The sequence below is a fragment of the Ictalurus furcatus genome, chromosome 4 (assembly GCF_023375685.1).
Source record: "Ictalurus furcatus strain D&B chromosome 4, Billie_1.0, whole genome shotgun sequence".
NCBI classification, from domain to species: domain Eukaryota; kingdom Metazoa; phylum Chordata; class Actinopteri; order Siluriformes; family Ictaluridae; genus Ictalurus; species Ictalurus furcatus.
This window is the reverse complement of record NC_071258.1, coordinates 27,041,745-27,061,491: the sequence shown is the minus strand read 5'-3', so window position 1 is coordinate 27,061,491 and position 19,747 is coordinate 27,041,745. Positions and strand designations below refer to the sequence as shown.

The 19,747-nt window shown below is 41.2% G+C and overlaps 1 protein-coding gene across 9 annotated transcripts in view; it reads right to left on the bottom strand.

Moving 5' to 3' along the window:
* The window catches only part of pak1 (p21 protein (Cdc42/Rac)-activated kinase 1), a 71,529-nt gene extending 56,961 nt beyond the window's left edge, over nt 1-14,568 (bottom strand). For 5 of the 9 annotated variants that reach the window (XR_008385771.1, XR_008385773.1, XR_008385770.1 and 2 more), the window contains exon 1: nt 14,379-14,568. The gene's annotated coding sequence lies outside the window, so the exon portion shown is untranslated. Of the gene's footprint in view, nt 1-13,723; nt 13,872-14,056; nt 14,356-14,378 lie in introns of those variants that run through there. The other 4 variants (XM_053623475.1, XM_053623471.1, XM_053623474.1 and 1 more) reach the window with 4 other exon arrangements.
* Between the last annotated feature and the right edge of the window lie 5,179 nt (nt 14,569-19,747).

Sequence of the window (19,747 nt, the reverse complement as noted above, 5' to 3'; positions counted from 1 at the left end):
CAAAATAATAATCTGTTAACAGCTAATAATCCGATATAGATGCTAAAATCGAAACCTTATAAATGGGGTCTTTATATTTTTGAAAGACATAGTGATGGACTTGGTCCTTTTATAAGATTTATAAGGAGGTTTATCCCACTTATATCCAGGGATTTCATTTTAAATCATCTCCCTGGGTCAGTGTTTATGCTTAAAGCAAAAGAAATGAAAGAAAACACATTTTAAACCGAAGTAATGCAGCGTTCGTAAATGATACAGAAGCCTAAAATGCTGGATGTCCAATAGAGACTGGCAGTAAAATCAGCACCGTGCCACCTTTTATCAGCCCCAGGCTAAATCTTCATTAATTCTCCACTTTGGTGCCGACCGGCCGCTTCCCCGGCGTCTCGTGTTTCCAGCAGCCGTGTGTCTGGGATTCTCTTCTCCTGTGGTGTAATTCGATCGCGGCTTAATGCACGTTCACAGTTCACGTGGGGAGATCCTTCAACACTCTTAGCGCTAAAACCAAAAAAAAAAAAAAAAAGATCTCCACAGGAACATCGTTTCAATTACCTGCGTGAAGATGAGCTGAAGATGGCAGATTTTTACATCTTGTCCGGTAGTGTACGAACAGGAAGCGTCTACGGTAATAAAAGTGTGTTTGGTGAATATTATGTTTTACAGCACAATATACAAAATGGAGGACTTTTCCTGTTTTTTTCCTGTAACTTGACTAATTGAGGGGGAAAACAAAACAAAACAGCATTGTTTACACCTAACACACACACTTCAGCCTTTAAAGCCTGGTTTAAGCTTGCTTTTAACTATTCGTGTGTGTGTGTGTGTGTGTGTGTGTGAGTGTGTGTGTGTATCCTGCGTTCATTTGGAGTGTGATTTCTCATGTAGCCATCGAATGTCAAAATGATAATAATAATAATAATAATAATAATAATAATAATAATAATAATAATAAATTCTGTTTGAGGGTACCTAGACTCTAGATCTTCAGGTTTAGTAACAGCTTGGATTTCATTGGAAAGTTTTAAAGAGAACGGCATTTTAATTTCCTGCATGAAGACGAGCTGAAGATGGCAGATTTTTACATAGCGGCGGGTAGAGTACGAATAGTAAGCGCCTACGGTGATAAAATTGTGCATGGTGAATATTCTACTTTACGATATACAAAGTGATTGGTGAAGGGATGACCGACAACAGGAACTAGCTTGTCTCATGGACATTCCACAACATAAAAAGTAACTATAAATGGATAAGATGTACATGTTGTTCAATAATAAAATGTAAAAAAAATAAAAATAAAAAAGTCTTTGGCAAATTGCTGTAGTATCAGAAGAATAAAAACACTTTGATATGCTGTTATTAGAAAAGAATTGTCTTCTGGGCAGGAAGAGTAAGTAAGTAGTTGATTACTTTTCTATAACAGCACGAACGTTAGTGTTTTATTTCTTACTTATTGTGGAACTGGTACATACATACAGGCAATGTAATAGACTCTCAGAGGCCAATTTGCCGATAATATTATAATAAGCATCTAACAGTAATGACAGTCTGAGTCAGTGATTACACGCTACAAAATACACACACCCTTGTCCTTGTGTACACAGTAAAGTTAATGGGAGGTAGAGTGTGTATGGGTGTGTGTGTGTGTGTGTGTGTGTGTACAGTGTGTGCGACTTCCCTGCAGAACCACTCCCTCTCAGCTGAGATTCATTACCAATAACACGTTTGCACACACACACACACACACACACACACACACACACACACACACACACACTAACAGAGCAAGAGCTGTCTCAAATCACACATTCCTAATACTAAAAGTATTTACAGAGAAAAGAATCATTCACAGTTACATCTACATACTTCACCGTTTTCATATATCCTCATCAAATAGCATCATATACAGTGCATCCGGACAGTATTCACAGCGCTTCACTTTTCCCACATTTTGTTATGTTACAGCCTTATTACAAAATGGATTCAATTCATTATTTTCCTCAAAATTCTACAAACAATACCCCATAATGACAACGTGAAAGAAGTTTGTTTGAAATCTTTGCAAATTTATTAAAAATAAAAAACAAAAAAGCACATGTACATAAGTATTCACAGCCTTTGCTCAATACTTTGTTGAAGCACCTTTGGCACCAATTACAGCCTCACGTCTTTTTGAGTATGATGCTACAAGCTTGACACACCTATTTTTGGAAAGTTTCTCCCATTCTTCTTTGCAGGACCTCTCAAGCTCCATCAGGTTGGATGGGGAGCGTCGGTGCACAGCCATTTTCAGATCTCTCCAGAGATGTTCAATCGGGTTCAATCTGGGCTCTGGCTGGTCCACTCAAGGACATTCACAGAGTTGTCCTGTAGCCACTCCTTTGTTATCTTGGCTTAGGGTCGTTGTCCTGTTGGAAGATGAACCCAGTCTGAGGTCCAGAGCGCTCTGGAGCAGGTCTTCATCAAGGATGTCTCTGTACATTGCTACATTCATCTTTCCCTCGATCCTGACTAGTCTCCCAGTTCCTGCCGCTGAAAAACATCCCCACAGCATGATGCTGCCACCACCATGCTTCACTGTAGGGATGGTATTGGCCAGGTGATGAGTGGTGCCTGGTTTCCTCCAGACATGACGCTTGCCATTCAGGCCAAAGAGTTCAATCTTTGTTTCATCATGGTCTGAGAGTCCTTCGGGTGCCTTCTGGCAAACTCCAGGCAGGCTGTCATGTGCCTTTTACTGAGGAGTGGCTTCCGTCTGGCCACTCTACCATACAGGCCTGATTGGTGGAGTGCTGCAGAGATGGTTGTTCTTCTGGAAGGTTCTCCTCCCTTCACAGAGACATGGTGGAGCTCTGTCAGAGTGACCATCAGGTGTTTGGTCACCTCCCTGACTAAGGCCCTTCCCCCCTGATTGCTCAGTTTGGCCAGGCGGCCAGCTCTAGAGTCCTGCTGTTTCCAAACTTCTTCCATTTACGGATGATGGAGGCCACTGTGCTCATTGAAACCGTCCATGCTGCAGAAATGTTTCTGTACCCTTCCCCAGATCTGTGCCTCGATACAATCCTGTCTTAGAGGTCTACAGACAATTCCTTGGACTTCATGGCTTGGTTTGTGCTCTGACATGCATTGTTAACTGTGGGACCTTATATGGACAGGTGTACATTTCCAAATCATGTCCAATCAACTGAATTTACCACAGGTGGACTCCAGTCAAGTTGTAGAAACATCTCAAGGATGATCAGTGGAAACAGGATGCACCTGAGCTCAATTTTGAGTGTCACGGCAAAGGCTGTGAATATTTATGTACATGTGCTTTTTTTGTTTTTTATTTTTTATTTTTAATAAATTGGCAAAGATTTCAAACAAACTTCTTTCACGTTGTCATCATGGGGTATTGTTTGTAGAATTTTGAGGAAAATAATGAATTTTAATCCATCTTGGAATAAGGCTGTAACATAACAAAATGTGGGAAAAGTGAAGCGCTGTGAATACTTTCCGGATGCACTGTAGCTCATCAAAAATGAAGAATAAGACCGAATAAGCTGAAGAAGAATAAGATGGAGATGAAGAAAAGCAAGGCAGACAAACAAGAACAAAACAAAGTGAAGCGGAAGAAAACAAAGACGACGACGAAGAAGAAGACAAAGAAGAATGAGATGAAGAAGACAAAGAAGATGAATGAGATAAAGATAAGACAAAGAAGAGGACAAAGTAGAATGAGAAACAGAAAAACAGGACAAAGACGAATAAGACGAAGCAGAATACAGTCCTATAGAATTGAACAAATCGGAAAACATAAGGCTAAAAAAAAAGCTCACTTGATGTAATGTACATGTACACTGACACACACAAACACACACCAAACATGAAGGGAATTCCTAACAACTGCCTCCATCCACCAGCTGTCCAACTCCGCCCACTAAGAAAGCCCAGCACTCGGAGGTACCCATCACCACGGTGACACTCTAAATAATGCAAACTGCTGAGCATGCTGGGAAATTACAGAGCAAGCTGCAGAGCTGCAGGGGAATGGCGTGTTTTGGCCATGAATACACACAATAGCCTGAATCGCCATGGATACACACACACACACACCCTAGCCTCACACTGTAAATGAGATATGTTGTGTATTGTACTCAAACCTATTACCTTATCGCTTGTGTTTAAAGGTTTGAAACGGAACCGGCTCTTCACTTGTGGAAACGTCGCCGCACTCCCACCTCGAAGATGATTATATTCCGAGAGCAGGCCCAGAAGTGTTCGATTCATACCACAGCAATTTGCCAACAATTTCAATTTTACTACTAAAAAAAAAAGAAAAAAAAAAGAACGATGTAATGCTTTTTATCCATTGGAATTAGGTATAATGTTGTGGATCGTCTGCAAGACGACTTGACATCTGAGTTCAAAGCCTCAAGTTCATCGAGTACTTCTGTGATCATAAGCGGTCCTCTTTCCTCATCAGGGTGCTGCACTGTTTATACCCTGAACACACACTTCACCCTTTAAGGCCTGGTTTATACTTGCTTTTATCTATGCGTGTGTGTGTGTGTGTGTGTGTGTGTGTGTGTGTGTGTGTGTGTGTGTGTGTCCTGCATTCATGTGGAGTCTGATTTCCCAAGTAGCCTCAAACTTGACCAAAAAAATGAACAATAAATCTGTTCTACGTGGCTACACTCTAGATTAGTAACCCCATTCTGAACGTAAGGGCATAGTTTTCATTTTGGGACACGGGTCATGACATCGATCACGACGACAGCGGGAAGAGAATCGAACATCGTTGTGTTTAACAGAGACAAATAAGGCATGAAATCACTGACCGACAGGAATGTTTTGGCTCTGATGTGGCAATATCGCTTTGAATCTTCCAGACGCTCACGAGGTACGCAGAATAGCATGTGAACAACGTCGCGTAGCCACTGGCGCATCACGTGCGGTCTAACAATGACGTACACTTCTCAGTAGTTGCGTGTATGTTTATTTGTACCGCACCATAGAGAAAGGTATTCTGGGAAAGTGTAGCTCACCGAGGCGAATCCGTGGTGCCCTGCGTCATGCAAATGCTGATTAGCTGATTAGCGTTGGGATTACCAAATGAACCATGTACCATGTAATGATACTCAGCTGGTCAGACTCCACCAAACATAAACAAACAAGTCATTTCAACACTGTTAAGAGTGTTGTACTTTCTTTTTAATGAACATACTGACTGACTCCTCTTCCAACAGGATACCTGAGGACCAGGAACGCTTAGACCAAACACGAATAATATTTGCATGGTGCAAAATGATCGACTTGTATGAGAAAGGACACGGTATTGCATTGGAATTCATGAATTTCTCTCCTGGCCGAACATTAACACAAATCTGCTTTTCAATGACTCTGTACCATCTCTCGTTTTTCAGGGAAATAACGGAACGGAACGTGAGCCGTATTTCAGGGGTTATACTGCGAGAAATGATCAAGTGCATGAAGAAAACATGTGGCAGACACCCGTGTGAACGTGGTTCCTGCACATGATCTCACACACACACACAGATTCCCGTGCAGATATTAATTAGCTGATAGTAAACCATGATTTCAAAATAAATAAATAAAGTGTCACGATTCATCACAATACTGCGAGACCGAGAGACTGCCAGGGTTTCCATGAAGCTCTTGTTCAGTGAACAGAATCACAGTATTGCCTTGTCCAAGATGGACACATGCAGTGCTGCCTTTCCTGACAAGACAGCTGTCCTTGCAAATGGGACGAACTCTTAGCGTGTCTTAGCAGCACGAACACTGGGCGAAAAAATTTTAGAGCTTCCTCTCAAGTAATATTTTGCTACATTCCACAATAACAATATTGTGCTTGCTAAATATCATAATCCAACAAATAATGAATGACTGGCACAAGATTAAGTCACGACAGCCAAGCCTGCCGAGACAACCAAAACCAGGCCAACAAAAACACATGCCCTTGGGTCTAAATGAGACCAACAAAAAAAAATCCCTTCCGTTAAAGCCCTCGAGTCTAGCATGCAGATTTACTGAAACAGTTACACTCGCACTTACGCTCGGGGCTGGGCGGATATCAGTGATGGCGAAAATGAAATCAGCGCTAATCCACGACAGACGAGGATATCGCTCATTTTGGAAACAGATGGAGAACTAGAAATATAATAAGAGATGGTATCAAGCGATTGGTGGAGGATGGAAATAAATAAGCACAGGCAGCAGTCTGTTGCCTCACTGTTGTCATTTGAGTCCCGAGTTTGGTACAAGTGTGAATGCTGTTTTTTTGCTCCTGGGAACCGATCCCTAGGTCCTCATAAAAATGGTAGTCTGGGGTTCGTTTCAACTGAACAGGCGTGGAAGCTAATCGCGCTGGTTCAGGATACATCCATATTAATCCAGATAAAGTTGAAAACGCATCTTTTCCTCTATGTTACGGTCTTCACGCCACACCGAGATGGCGTTTCGGTAAAGTGGAGGAAAAAAAAAACAATGTCTAAAATACCACCTCTCGTGGGCCCACCACCTGCAGGAGGAGTACTGTAGTAAGGGTCAGGTGCATTGTGGATTGGGTGGCAGTCGAAGGCAGAGGCCTTGGCGGACAGATCCCCGGTTACCCTCACCTATGGTCACGAGCTTTGGGTAGTGACCAAAAGACTGAGGTCACGGATACAAGCGCCGGAAATAAGCTTCCTTCACAGGGTGGCTGTGCTCAGCGTTTTAGAGATCAGACATTATGGGGGGAGCTCAAAGTAGAGTCGCTGGTGCTCTGCATCGAAAGGAGCCAGTTGAGGTGGTTCAAGCATCTGGTTAGGATGCCTCCTGGGTGTTTCGGCCACGTCCAATGGGGAAAAACCCCGGGGCAGACCAAGGACTAGATTGAAAGATAATATCACTTGTTTGGCCTGGGAGCACCTGGGTATCCCCGTGGAGGAGCTGGAGGAGGTGGCTAAGGAGAGGGAGGTCTGAGGTCTGGGCATTCCTGCTTAGACTGCTGCCCCCATGACAAGGACCCGGATAAGCAGAAGAAAATTGATGTATTTATAGATGGATGGACTAAAATACCACCAAATAAGTGCACTTTAGCTGTGTACTTCCTAGTTGGCATCTTCCTCTCTGCTCAAGACAGGAAAGCGACACCCACTGTGGTGAGGGTGACGATGTGATAGGACCGAGGGCTCCTGGGGTCTGTCGTTTTTTAAGCCACATTTAGATCGAAGAAGCTTACACTCGGGTCAAGCTTTTGAAATGCACCAGGGATGAGAATGAAAGCAGGGACCCGGCCTGATCAGTGGGAAACAGGTTGCCGTGACGACCCTGTTGTAAATAGTCTTGGTGGTGGTGGTGGGGTGGTGCGGGTGGAGGGTGTAATACTATCGCTTTTTTTTTTGTCAAAGGGATATTGTTCAAATTATTTTAGATACCTACAAGCCCTAGAACTTTATACACTGTCCATAATGAGTTATCAAGCGAGGCCATAAAGACAAAGTTTACTGTGAGGGCAAGTGAGATTACAGAAGTGAAGCCAGTACACAAACACACCCTGTATTATACATATCAAAAGATCCTCCTGTTAATTTCTCTAGTATTAACAGTGGCAATCGATCATGTGTCACCGATATTGCATTCGGTTAGCAGCTTCTCGTGACTAGCGTTGCTACTTCCTCATCTGATTTTGGCTCTCACTCAATCAGAATAGCAGCGATGACTTACAGCTCAAAGTCCATTCGGTGCCACGACAACCCTGATCCCTATATTGTTATGATGTGAGAAGAGCTAAGGTTAAGTGCACTACGCAGGCTTTAATGTTGTGAGTTCTTTATATTTCCAGATTTCTTGACTTAATACTGATGTCTGGTGAAAATTTCATGTGAATAACCTCATTGGAAATATATTTACTGAGAACAATGTTGACGCGTCCGATACTTATTTCCCCCGCTGTAGAGACATATTCGCTTGTTAAATCTATATCGTTTGCTTTACTGTTGGCTGTTCTGAGGAAAACGTACATCACTCATCACAGTTAGCTGGCTAGCTTGTTGCTAACAAAAGAAAAAACACGGAGGTTTCCATGTTCAAACCGTATTTTGAAATCACAAAGCGCATAACTGCTTCCACGGTCAAAGTTCAGAGGAATAACTGGACATTTACATTTGTTCATTTAGCAGACGCTTTTATCCAAAGCGACTTACAGATGAGAAAATACAAGCAAAGACATTTCAACCTGCACTGATAGTGTTTGCCTCCACACTTGTGAATTGTAGTTGTAAATTGTATTTTTTTTTCCTTCTTAGATGTAGGCGTCACTGGAGTCCCACCTTTCAATCTACCTGTAAAACCATTTTTACAGATTTAATGGAATGACCTACTGATGCTGGTGTGATTAATCATGCTGTTGACGCCATCTTGGAAAATGCATCTTCAATGGAAATTTGTCACTGGCGTTCCTGTCACTGATGCTAGACGATTAATTCATTAACTCCGGTGATTTGAAGTAATGGCACCACATTGAAGATCAAGAATACTGGTTACTCACACAAAAATAAATGTCATTACAGTCACAATATGAGCACGTGATATCAAATGTGAACTTTTGCTGGTCAGAAAGTCACCAGATTTTGAGAATGACCCATTTAAGGATGTAAATGATCACTACGGATAACATAGCTAACTGTATACTTTAATTCATCACATAAGCACAGGACATTTTTTTGTATTTCTAGAACTCTTGCTATTTGAGAATGAGCTAATGTCTAAATCTGCCTGCTTGGCTTTGGACTCTACAGCCTATCATACGAAAACAACAGTGAGAGTGATAGACCGACAGAGATATGTATACTTGACAGTGTTATTATTGCTTGACTAGCCAGGAGTCCACACATGACTGCATCTGCAAGCATGTGAACTAAACAGGCTACGAAGCGCCGCAAATGAAGCCTGGATGAGCGACTAAGTGGAGTCGTGAGCGAAGGAGTGACGTCGGAAATAAGTAGCTTCAACACGTCTTGTGGAACTGTACCTCAGGTTGGAGATGCTGATGTGGAACGAAGGCTGCTGCGTAACCATTTCAGCCAATAGGGCCACTGAGAATAAAAAAAAACAGCACAGAAAGACAAAAACAAGACCACTGCACAAAGCCCAAACATGAGGATGAAACGATATATGAACGATATATGTTGTAGGTAAGCCTACAACATGCCATAACAGTGTAATACCACGACAGCAAATGACTACATACACGGCCACTGTAAAAGCTTATCTATTATCGGATGGTTTCTCAGTTCTGTGCGCTTTATATCACATCATGTAACAATAGAGCACCATGAATTAACGTTCAGTGCTTCACTTGGATATCCAATAAGTAATTAGCCACGATTAGGATCCTAAATTATGTAGCATTATTCCCGAGGACAAAAAATGATGACCGGCAGTGAAGCTGAATCCCAATTACGGCGCTACAGATTTTCGTTTCTGGTTCGAATCCTGCTTAATGGGGAAACAACAGGAGGTCAAGATATGACCAAACTGAGCCAGCTTTTCTAAACCGAACAGACACTCTCGCTCTCTCTCGCTCTCGCTCGCTCTCTCAAAGCCTACAGATTATTATTTATAGCAGACAGCAGTGAATCAAACCTCAAAGCAGGCTGAAGAGTGGTTTGGTCAGGAACACCACATAAAGGGGAAAAAAGGGACATGGGTCTAAGCTTGTCCGATATTGATTTTATCTTTAATCGTGATAAATGATTTAATCGTCCAGAACTAATAGACCCCCCCCCCCCGGAAAAAAGAAAGAACATTAAAACAAAGACAGGAAAACAAGCATTTCCATTTCACGTTTAAGGAGCGTAGGGGAACTGTGGAAATTGTAAACACTCATCTGGATGGAGGATTTTTAGGTGATTTTGCAGTAATCCTTTTACAAATTACCCGTTTAAATGTCCACAAAGTGTTTAAACATGTCTGAGCGCTGGCTGGCGCAGAAAAAGTGAAATAAAATTAAATAAAACAGCGTATTTAATTACTTCCTAATTATCATTACTATTCACGTTATTTGTGAAGTGTTAGATTTGACACTTCGGTCAAATTTTTCATCTTTTTTGCCCCCTCGTTCAGCTGACTTTTGAAGTGCCGTTTTGTTTTCTCGGAATTTTTCAGTGGCGTCCCTAATAAATCAGCTCATCATCTCACTCATATGCAGCTTGTCATGTGACAGAGAAATCGCCAAGTCCAAAGCACTTTGTCCCGAAGACTTTCCCATCGATGCGGTCTATAAATGTTGAATATACACCTCCAGAAAGTTAGAACTAGTCCTTTGTAAATCTGTTTATTATTAGCTTTAGTTCCCTGTATTAGCCAGGCTGTACAGGATTTCGCTGAGGTTTTTTGTGATTGTTGCAGACAGTGGTGGCTTGACAGTTAAGGCTCTGGGTTACTGATCGGAAGATCGGGGGTTCAAGCCCCAGCACTGCCAAGCTGCCACTGTTGGGCCCTTGAGCAAGACCCTTAACCCTCGCTGCTCCAGCAACGCTGTATCATGGCTGACCCTGCGCTCTGACCCCAACCTCCTGACATGCTGGGATACTCGAAGAAAAGAATTTCACTGTGCTGTAATGTATATGTGATTAATAAACACTTGTAAAAAAAAATGCTTGAATTCGCTGGGGTTTTTTTTTTTTTCTTCAAAATTTGAGATGCAACTTGAAGAGGTTGGTTTTTTTTTTTCCAGAAAACTACTTGACTTGGCGAAACTGTTTTGCACGGTCACTTTCGCAGTGATGTTTGTTGGGTAAATGAGACCTTTTAGCTGTACTCATGTTGGACGCATGTGAATGGAAGATGGTGTTGGCTGAATGCGCGTTGTGATGATGTCACATGACGCGTCTTGGCCCAAATCTGTGGAAAATCTGCGGTCATTTTTAGAAATTGCAAGCTCCTCCGAATACTGCAGTTTGCTTGATTTTGCGTTCATTTCTGCGATCGTGAAATCCTGGTGGGACTGTTTACATATAGTTCATTAACTTTAACTATATACTTGTCTAACATTAGCTAAATCAAACATTAATGATTGAAATATTCAGCGTTTACCATGAGAGAAAGTACGAGCTCTTGCACGAGAGCATGTGAGATGGGGGGAAGGGGCGGGGCTTCCGGGTACAAATCATTCCAGATTAATATGCTGATTGGCTCATCTCCCGTTTCAAAAATCGCTTGCGCCTCTCACACGGTAACCATGGTAACAGCGTTGTTAATCGCAGCTAGTGTTCGGTCAACGCGACACAGACTACAGCGTTATCTTTTCAGGAAATTTTAACTAAGAACTTCTAATATTCTGCCATTATAATGAAGAAAAAAATTGTAAGCCTGAAAAACAGTGGGAAAACCCAACACCGAACTGTTAGAGAGGTATACAGAACCTGGTCATAAACACAGACAGGAAACCGCACTCACAGAGCACATAATCATGCACCTGATATCACATCAACGCTTTAGGTCATTGGTCACTCCTCCCTCCAGGTTCCCCTCCTCCACACAGCAGTGCATTTCGGACAGGGCCAAACACACATCTGGAGGGTGTGTGAGAGCAGACTGGGGTGTTTGGGATGACACGTAGGGGTGTTTCGAGGAGCATATGGTAGAGTCTGTGCCCCAGGGAGATCCTCGTTACCAAACGCTGATACACTTGTCTGTCCCTGCCCCCATAACTGCACCTCTGAGCTCTCAAAGCAGATGAATAACACACAGCATACACCTCGACACACAGCACGAAACACACTCCTGATCAGAGAAAGACTCGCACTACAAAAACATGTGTGCGTTCCAACCTGTCAAAATTCAGGGGCCTTTTTTTTTTAGCAAGATCATAATCAGACTCAAGACAAGATCATAATCAGACTCAAGTCTCGTTTGACTGCCTGTCAGTCTGTCTCATTCTGTGTCTTACAGTCTCTCTCCATTTTTCTCTTGGTCTCACTCATTCTGTCTGTCTCTCCCTCTCTGTCTGTCTCTCTCTCCTTCCCTCGGTGTTTGATGGTTTCTCTCCCTCTGTCCGTCTCTCTCTCTCTCTCTCTGTCTGTCTATCTGTCTCCAACTCCATCTGTCTGCCTCTCCCTCCCTCGGTCTCTCTCTCTCGGTCTGTCTGCCTGTTTGTCTCACTCTCCGACAGTCTCTCCCTCTCTCTGTCTGTCTCTCTCACTCTCTGACATTCTCTCCCTCTTTCTCTGTGTCTGATGGTTTCACTTCCTCCATCTCTCTCCCTGTCTCTACCTCCATCTGTCTCTTGTCTCTCACACTGTCTGTCTGTCAGTCCTTCCCTTTCTCTCTCTGTTGGTCTCTCTTACTCACTGTCTGACAGTATTTCTCACTTTCTCTCTGTCTCTGATGTGCTCGCTTCCTCCGTCTATTACTATGTTTTTCTCCTACTGTCGCTTTCATCCTCTATTTGTTTATCTTTTCCTCTGTCTGTCTGCATCTGACCATCTCTTTCACCTCATTCTGTTGGTCTGTTGACCTCTCCCACTGTCTGTGAGTCGCTCCCTCTGTCCCGCTCAGTCTGTCTGTCCCACTCTCCGACTGCCCGTATTTCCTTCCGTCAGTGCCTGTCAGCATCATTACTAGTAGCAGACTGTCTCTGGAGATCATGATCAAATCTGACAGTAGGCTTCATCTGCAAGTTAGAGCTGATACACTACATGGCCAAAAGTTTGTGGACACCTGTCCATCACACCCATATCTGGTTCTTCCCCAAACTGCTGCCACAAAGCTGGAAGCACAAAACAGTATAACGAAGAGGCGCAAACATGTTCCAGCATGACAGTTTCTCTACGTACACAGCAAGCTCCATGAAGACATGATGTGTGAAGGTTGGACTGGAAGAACTCAAGTGACCTGCACAGCACCTTGACCTCAACCCCACTGAATAACAGTGAAAATATTTATAACAATTACTATTTGCATCTACAGAGCCATTAAATTCAGATCCCCTGACTTGCTTCATCACTGATTCAGTGTTTGCTTTATGCTGGTCAGGGCTGCAATGGGTGAGACACCCTGAACGAGACGGGAGACGTTTCAGGGCGACATACACACCCATTCATACGCTCGTTCACACCTAGGGGCAGTTTTGATTCACAAATCCACCTAGAAACCAAACACAGACACAGGAGGAACATGTGAAACGCCACACAGGCAGTATCCTGAGATCTTGCTGTAGAATTGTCGACAAAACCTAGGAGAAGTACATAAACTCTTGTGACTCCAGGTGGTATTCAGACAACACAAAGAAAGTTCAATATTAAGGTTAATATCATGACTACAGCGAGTACTTGATATTGATAGATCTGGTCACGAGCCTGCTACGGGACCCAGTTTGCTTCGGTGAGATGATCTCGGTTTTCCGTCATGTCGTTAACGTGGATAAAAACGATTGCTGGAAGTGTAGATGGATAGACAGGAAGCTAGATATTTAATCGATAGAGTCGACTGCCTTGTTACGGGATCCGAACTGCAAAGTGCAAGGATGACGTGCAGTCCACAGACCTCGCCAAGCAGCAATAAAAAAATCAGAATAGTTTTTATTCTGCGAAAAAAAAAAAAAAAGTAGGCCGCTTAATAACACAATAATCCTGTATGTTGGACCACAGATGTGACGGCTAATCCCTGATGTCTGACAACACGGGAATGTGATATAATCCAGTGATTCCCAATCCTGTTAAATGAAATCCTAACAAACCTGTCTCGCCTCCTGAGTTCATTTCCACACCTTTCATCAGGGTAGAGATGGAAAGACAGTCAGATGCAGAGTTCAGAAGGATTACAGGAGCTGACACTGGTCTAGAAGGCTGATAGCTCCAGATTACACTTGATGACTGGGTAATGAGCTCATGAGCAGCAATCACAGCAATCACAAATCACCAGGAATCAGCAACACAGCCGAGAGAAAAACAAACACAATGAGTGTGTGCAGAATGAGACCCAATTTCCCAACGAATAAGCAGAAACAGGCTTAATGCAAACACACTGGTGATGCTATTATTAAATCATGTTCGTGCCATGAATAACTTACCAACCTCATCAGCTAACAAAATTTCTAAAGCATGTGAAAATTTCAATTGTAGCTATTTCACTGGAGCGCTCTCAACCTCATGTGTCAGTATGTTCTGCTCATTTCGTAAGAAAGCACGCACACGCAAGCGCACAGACACCAGAGCAGACAGGCTACTTTTAAACCCAAGGCGTGTGCGCTTCAGTGCGTTTTTTCTCTCTCCCTCTCTCTCAGACACACACACACACACACACACACACACACACACACACACACACACACACACAACATAAAAGCAAGGTAATAAAATCTGTAGCCATGTTGCAGATTCTAGGCCACTCACCTCTAACAACGAAGCGAGAAAGCTTACGCGACAATAATATTCCTCCTTGCTCTTGTCCTCTCTCACACACACTCGCGCAGCGCCGCTCTGCCTCTTTCTCTCTCATTTACCCCAAACTTGCCCTGTGAGGCGCGCGCGCGCACAACCCTGCTGCTGCGTAGCAACGCCCCGCCCACACCGCTCGTCCCCGCTTCCATATTCGGGCCGACATGCTGTCGGGTTGCCAGATTATTATTATTATTATATTGTTTTTTATTGCGAAGTCATCCATCTATCTTCTGTACCGCTTATCCTACTGGTCGCGGGGAACCTGGAGCCTATCCCAGGGAGCATGGGGACAAGGCGGGGTGCACCCTGGACAGTGTGCCAGTCCATCGCAGGGCACAATCACACACATGTTCACACACCCCTTCATACACGGTGGACACTTTGGACATGCCAATCAGCCTACCATGCATGTCTTTGGACTGGAGGAGGAAACCAGAGGACACAGAGGAAACATGCAAACTCCATACAACTGTGTTTTATTTTATATATATATATATATATATATATATATATATATATATATATATATATATATATGTTCCATATAATATCTCTCTGGCATATCGGACAGAATATCTATGTTCCATTCTGTACAGCATAATTTAAAATCACGTCAGAGTAATTTGTACAAATCTGGCAACCGTCGTTTGGTCGTTCGGCACGCGCTACACAAGAGGGGGCGGGCTTTTATAGAATATTCATGATGCTTCACAAATTTTCAACTCAGAAATTTATAAAAAAAAAAAAAAAGGAGAATTTTTTTTTTTACTATGAAATTTAGAAATCCTGATATTGTTTCTTCTTAGTATTAACGAGCTTAATACTTCATAAGGGATGGTTTTTAATAGCTCGATAGCCTAATGTGTTTATTATTCATCTCTGTCAAGCTGTTAGTTGTTAATTGTTCAATCTTTTTTCAAAATAAGAATTTAAACCATTATATATTTATATTACACAATATTATTTGCTTTTTATGGCACATAAAAGTCGAATAATCTGATACTATTGTGTTGTGGCACCATTTCAATCAGTACATTTGTCTAGCCTTGAAATAACATATTTATCTTAATATGCTAATGAACTAAACTAAACTAAAATATATTTTGCATTACATTGTTTTGCTAATGAGGAAATATAATATATAATTCCCTTCAGGATACAGCATACTAAGCATATATGCTGGAAGGAACGTGTTCTGTCAGACTGCCACACCTTGTCATTGATTGGAAATGACATTAGACAGAAACACAGCGACACCTACAGGGACAAGGCAGTATTGTAGAAAACCTGAAGTGCGGTTCATTATTACAGCTACACATGAAATTCGCAGCTAACTTCCTTCAAATCTGTAACTGTAGAAAATACATCTCCCTACAATAGCTCTAGTACTTTTGTTTTGAATATGAAGCCAGATAATGTTTAAAATTACTTAAGCAGAATTTTCTAAACAGGAAACCCTTGGTGATGATGAGATTCAAGAAGATGACTATTTACTTAACCACTGAATTTTCTATCAATAATGTTAGATATCCCACCACGCATTGCATTTTCTGGTATTTTATTGTAAGCCAATGCATTGCCTAATTGTTCACAGTGCAATCACAGTGCAATCCCATCTGGGGATTAATAAAGTATTATCTAATCTTAATCCTGTAAAAATAATAAAACAGTATTTTGCATATAATTTAAATTTGCAGGGATTTTCTTTACAGTGGGGATTTATTTCTTGGCTGATTAGTCAAGGTCAAAATTTTTGTTGCTAAGCCCTTACTCTGAAACTGCTTGATAGAAATAACATGACTTATATTCATGTAAGATTGTTATAAGATAATTAGAAGATCCTAAAATCTCGAGGAAGGAAAAATTATATATGCAATGGCTTTTTTTTTTTTTACAAGGTTATAAAATGGTCTTAACCAATATATTACACATATTTATGATGTGTGTATTCATATGATGTATTACTTTAACAAAATAAGCATAAAGTTAGTTCAAATAATGTACAGTGTCCTCCACTAATATTGGCACCCTTGGTAAATATGAGCAAAGAAGGCTGTGAAAAATTGTCTTTATTGTTTAACCATTTGATCTTTTGTTTAAAAAAAAAATAACAAAAATAATCTGCTTTCATGGATATCAAACACAACACAGGTTTATCAAAAAATATATTTGTTAAATATAGGTGTGCAACAATTATTGGCACCCTTTTAGTCAATACTTTGTGCTATCTCCCTTTGCCAAGGTAACAGCTCTGAGTCTTCTCCTATAATGCCGGATGAGGTTGGAGAATCCATGGCAAAGGGATCTGAGACCATTCCTCCATACAGAATCTCTCCAGATACTTCAAATTTCGAGGTCCAATTAATTTGGTGGACTCTCCTCTTCAGTTCACCCCACAGGTTTTCTATGGGGTTCAAGTCAGGGGATTGGGATGGTCAATAAACCATTTTTGTGGTCAATAAACCATTTTTGTGTTGATTTTGATGGATGTTTTGGATCATTGTCCTGCTGTAAGATCCAAACACGGCCCATTTTAAGCTTTCTGGCAGAGGCAGTCAGGTTTTCATTTAATATCTGTTGATATTTGATAGCGTCCATGATGCCATGTATCCTAACAAAATGTCCAGGTCCTCTGGCAGAAAAACAGACCCAAAACATTAAAGAGCCACCACCATATTTAACCGTGGGCTTGAGGTACTTTTCCATATGGCTACCTCTCTGTGTGCGCCAAAACCACCTCTGGTGTTTATTGCCAAAAAGCTCTATTTTGGTTTCATCTGACCATAGAACCCGATCCCATTTGAAGTTCCAGTAGTGTCTGACAAACTGAAGACGCTTGAGTTTGTTTTTGGATGAGAGTCCTTGGTCTTACCCATTGTTATGAATGAATAAGGAAATTTGGTCTATGTGTTACCTCATATTTTCAGTGGGGGAAATGAGTACTGAACGTGTCAACATTTTTTTTCTGTAAATATATTTCCAGTGAAGTTATTCACATGAAATTTTCACCAAACATCAGTATTAACTCAAGAAATCAGGGAATATAAAAAATTTACATTAATGTCCATAAATACAGTTATGTGTAATAAAGGTTAATGACACAGGGAAAAAATATTGAACAGGCTAAGAAAAAGCAGTTCTCCAAGACAAGGTAAGGCAAGGAACCAACGGAAATCCACAAGTAATTATACCCTCTATCTGTGCAAATGAATATCAGCTGGGTTAGTAAATTGATGGTCTATAAAAAGGCTTTTCGTTACCAAGGTGTCATACAAGAAACATCTCATGATGGGTAAAAGCAAAGAGCTCTCTCAAGACCTTCGCAACCTTATTGTTGTGAAACATATTGATGGAATCGGAGACAGATGTATTTCAAAACTTGTGGATCTTCCAGTAAGCACCACCGTTATCTGCAAGCCGAAACAACATCACCCCGTCATCAACCAGCCATGCACAGGAGCTCCTTGCAAGATTTCTGACCATTGAGTCAGAAGAATAGTCAGAAGAGTAGCCCAAGAGCCAAGGACCACTCAGAAAGAGCTCCAGAAACACTTGGAGGCAGCAGGTGCCATCGTCACAGAGAAAATAATAGGCAATGCACTCCACTGCTCACGCTCACCCCATAAGACTCCATTACTAAAGAAAAGGCATGTCGAAGCTCATTTAAAGTTTGCTACAACTCATTTGGACAAGCCTATGAAATACTGGGAGAGTGTAGTCTGGTCAGACGAGGGCAAAATTGAACTTTTTGGCTGTCATGGTGTGGGGTTGTTTTTTATCACATGGTACTGGCAGACTTCGTATAATTGAAGAAACGATACCAGGAGATTCTTGAGACGTGGGTGGACGTTTCAGCAGGACAACGATCGAAAGCATACAGCAAAGGAAACTCTCAACTGGTTTCAGAGAAAAAAATCAAGGCGTTAGAATGGCGAAGGCAATCACCTGACTTGAATCCAATTGAACAAGATTTAAAGACAATATGTTTAGAAGAATGGACCAAAATCACACCTGAATACTGCGTTCAATTAATTTCTTCATACAGGAAGAAGGAATTTATTTCCCCCACTATATATATATATATATATATATATATATATATATATATATATATATATATACAATATATTATATATTATGTGAATAAATTGTATGTGAAAATATAAAAAAAAATAGCTCAGATATTCGAGACAGCCATGATTTTTATTTTATGATATAATACAGTATCTGTAAGAGTGAATAATAATGGGGTCCTGACCAAACAGCGTGTCACTCTTAGCTCCGTGACATCACATGCCACTGTAGCCTGGCTTTTGGCTGTTCGTGTTTAAATCTTTGGAATGTTTGTGTTTAAATCTTTGAAATGCTTATTTTTAAAGACCTCTGGGATTATTCAGCTCTGCATCGTCAGTGATGAACTTCACGGGAGAAGAGACAATGGAGCTCCAGGAGGAAGAGCCTCAGCCCGGACGGAGCGGACTGTACGAGCCCTGGTGCGGTGAGTTTCCAAGTTTTCTAGTTTTCAGTTAAACAAGTGTTTAAATACCGCGTTATTACAATAAAATGTCACATTCACACTAAACAGGCGGAAACGCAATCAGAAATATTATTAACAGCGTTAAGAGGGTTTTTGGTAAAAGTGATGTGTTCGTTATTGTTCGGATAATCGTTTTACAGCCATGATAATTATCCTAAAGTTAGCGGGTTGTCAGAAAAGTTGGATAAAGTGAAATAGTTAGCTGAGGAGGACCTGTAGCTAAGCTAACTAGCTGTTAGCATTAGCACATAACACTGCAGACAGTTGTAAGAGTGTTAAAAACATACAAACACACTTAAAATGTTATTAAATGTGTTAAAGTACAAGCAGTAAACTACAGGGAAACGAAGAGGAAAGAGAAAACAGTGTTAATGTGTTTAGAAATGTTAAGGTGGGCAGAAATGAACCATTCAGCTAAGGGTTTAAGAAACATAATAATTAGCCTAATGTTAGCGGGCTTGTTTTGTGTTCACTATCTTGTAAGAAAAATCCGATATTTTTCTTAAAGTTTACTAAAAATCAAATAATTACGTTGAGGAGGATCATTAGCGAAGCTAAGATTAGCTAGCCTGCTAGTTAGCATATGGCGAATGTTGCTAAATAATAGTTTTACGGTGTTGAGGGTTTTTGTGTGATTTTTATCGGGCTGTAAAGAGTAAATAAAGACTCGGGAAAGTAATAACCGTGTTAAAACAAGTGTAAATACTCAAAATAACATGAAATGTGTCCTAGCTAATTAAGAAAACTGTGTTAAAGTGGGCAAGCATTAAATTATAAATATTGT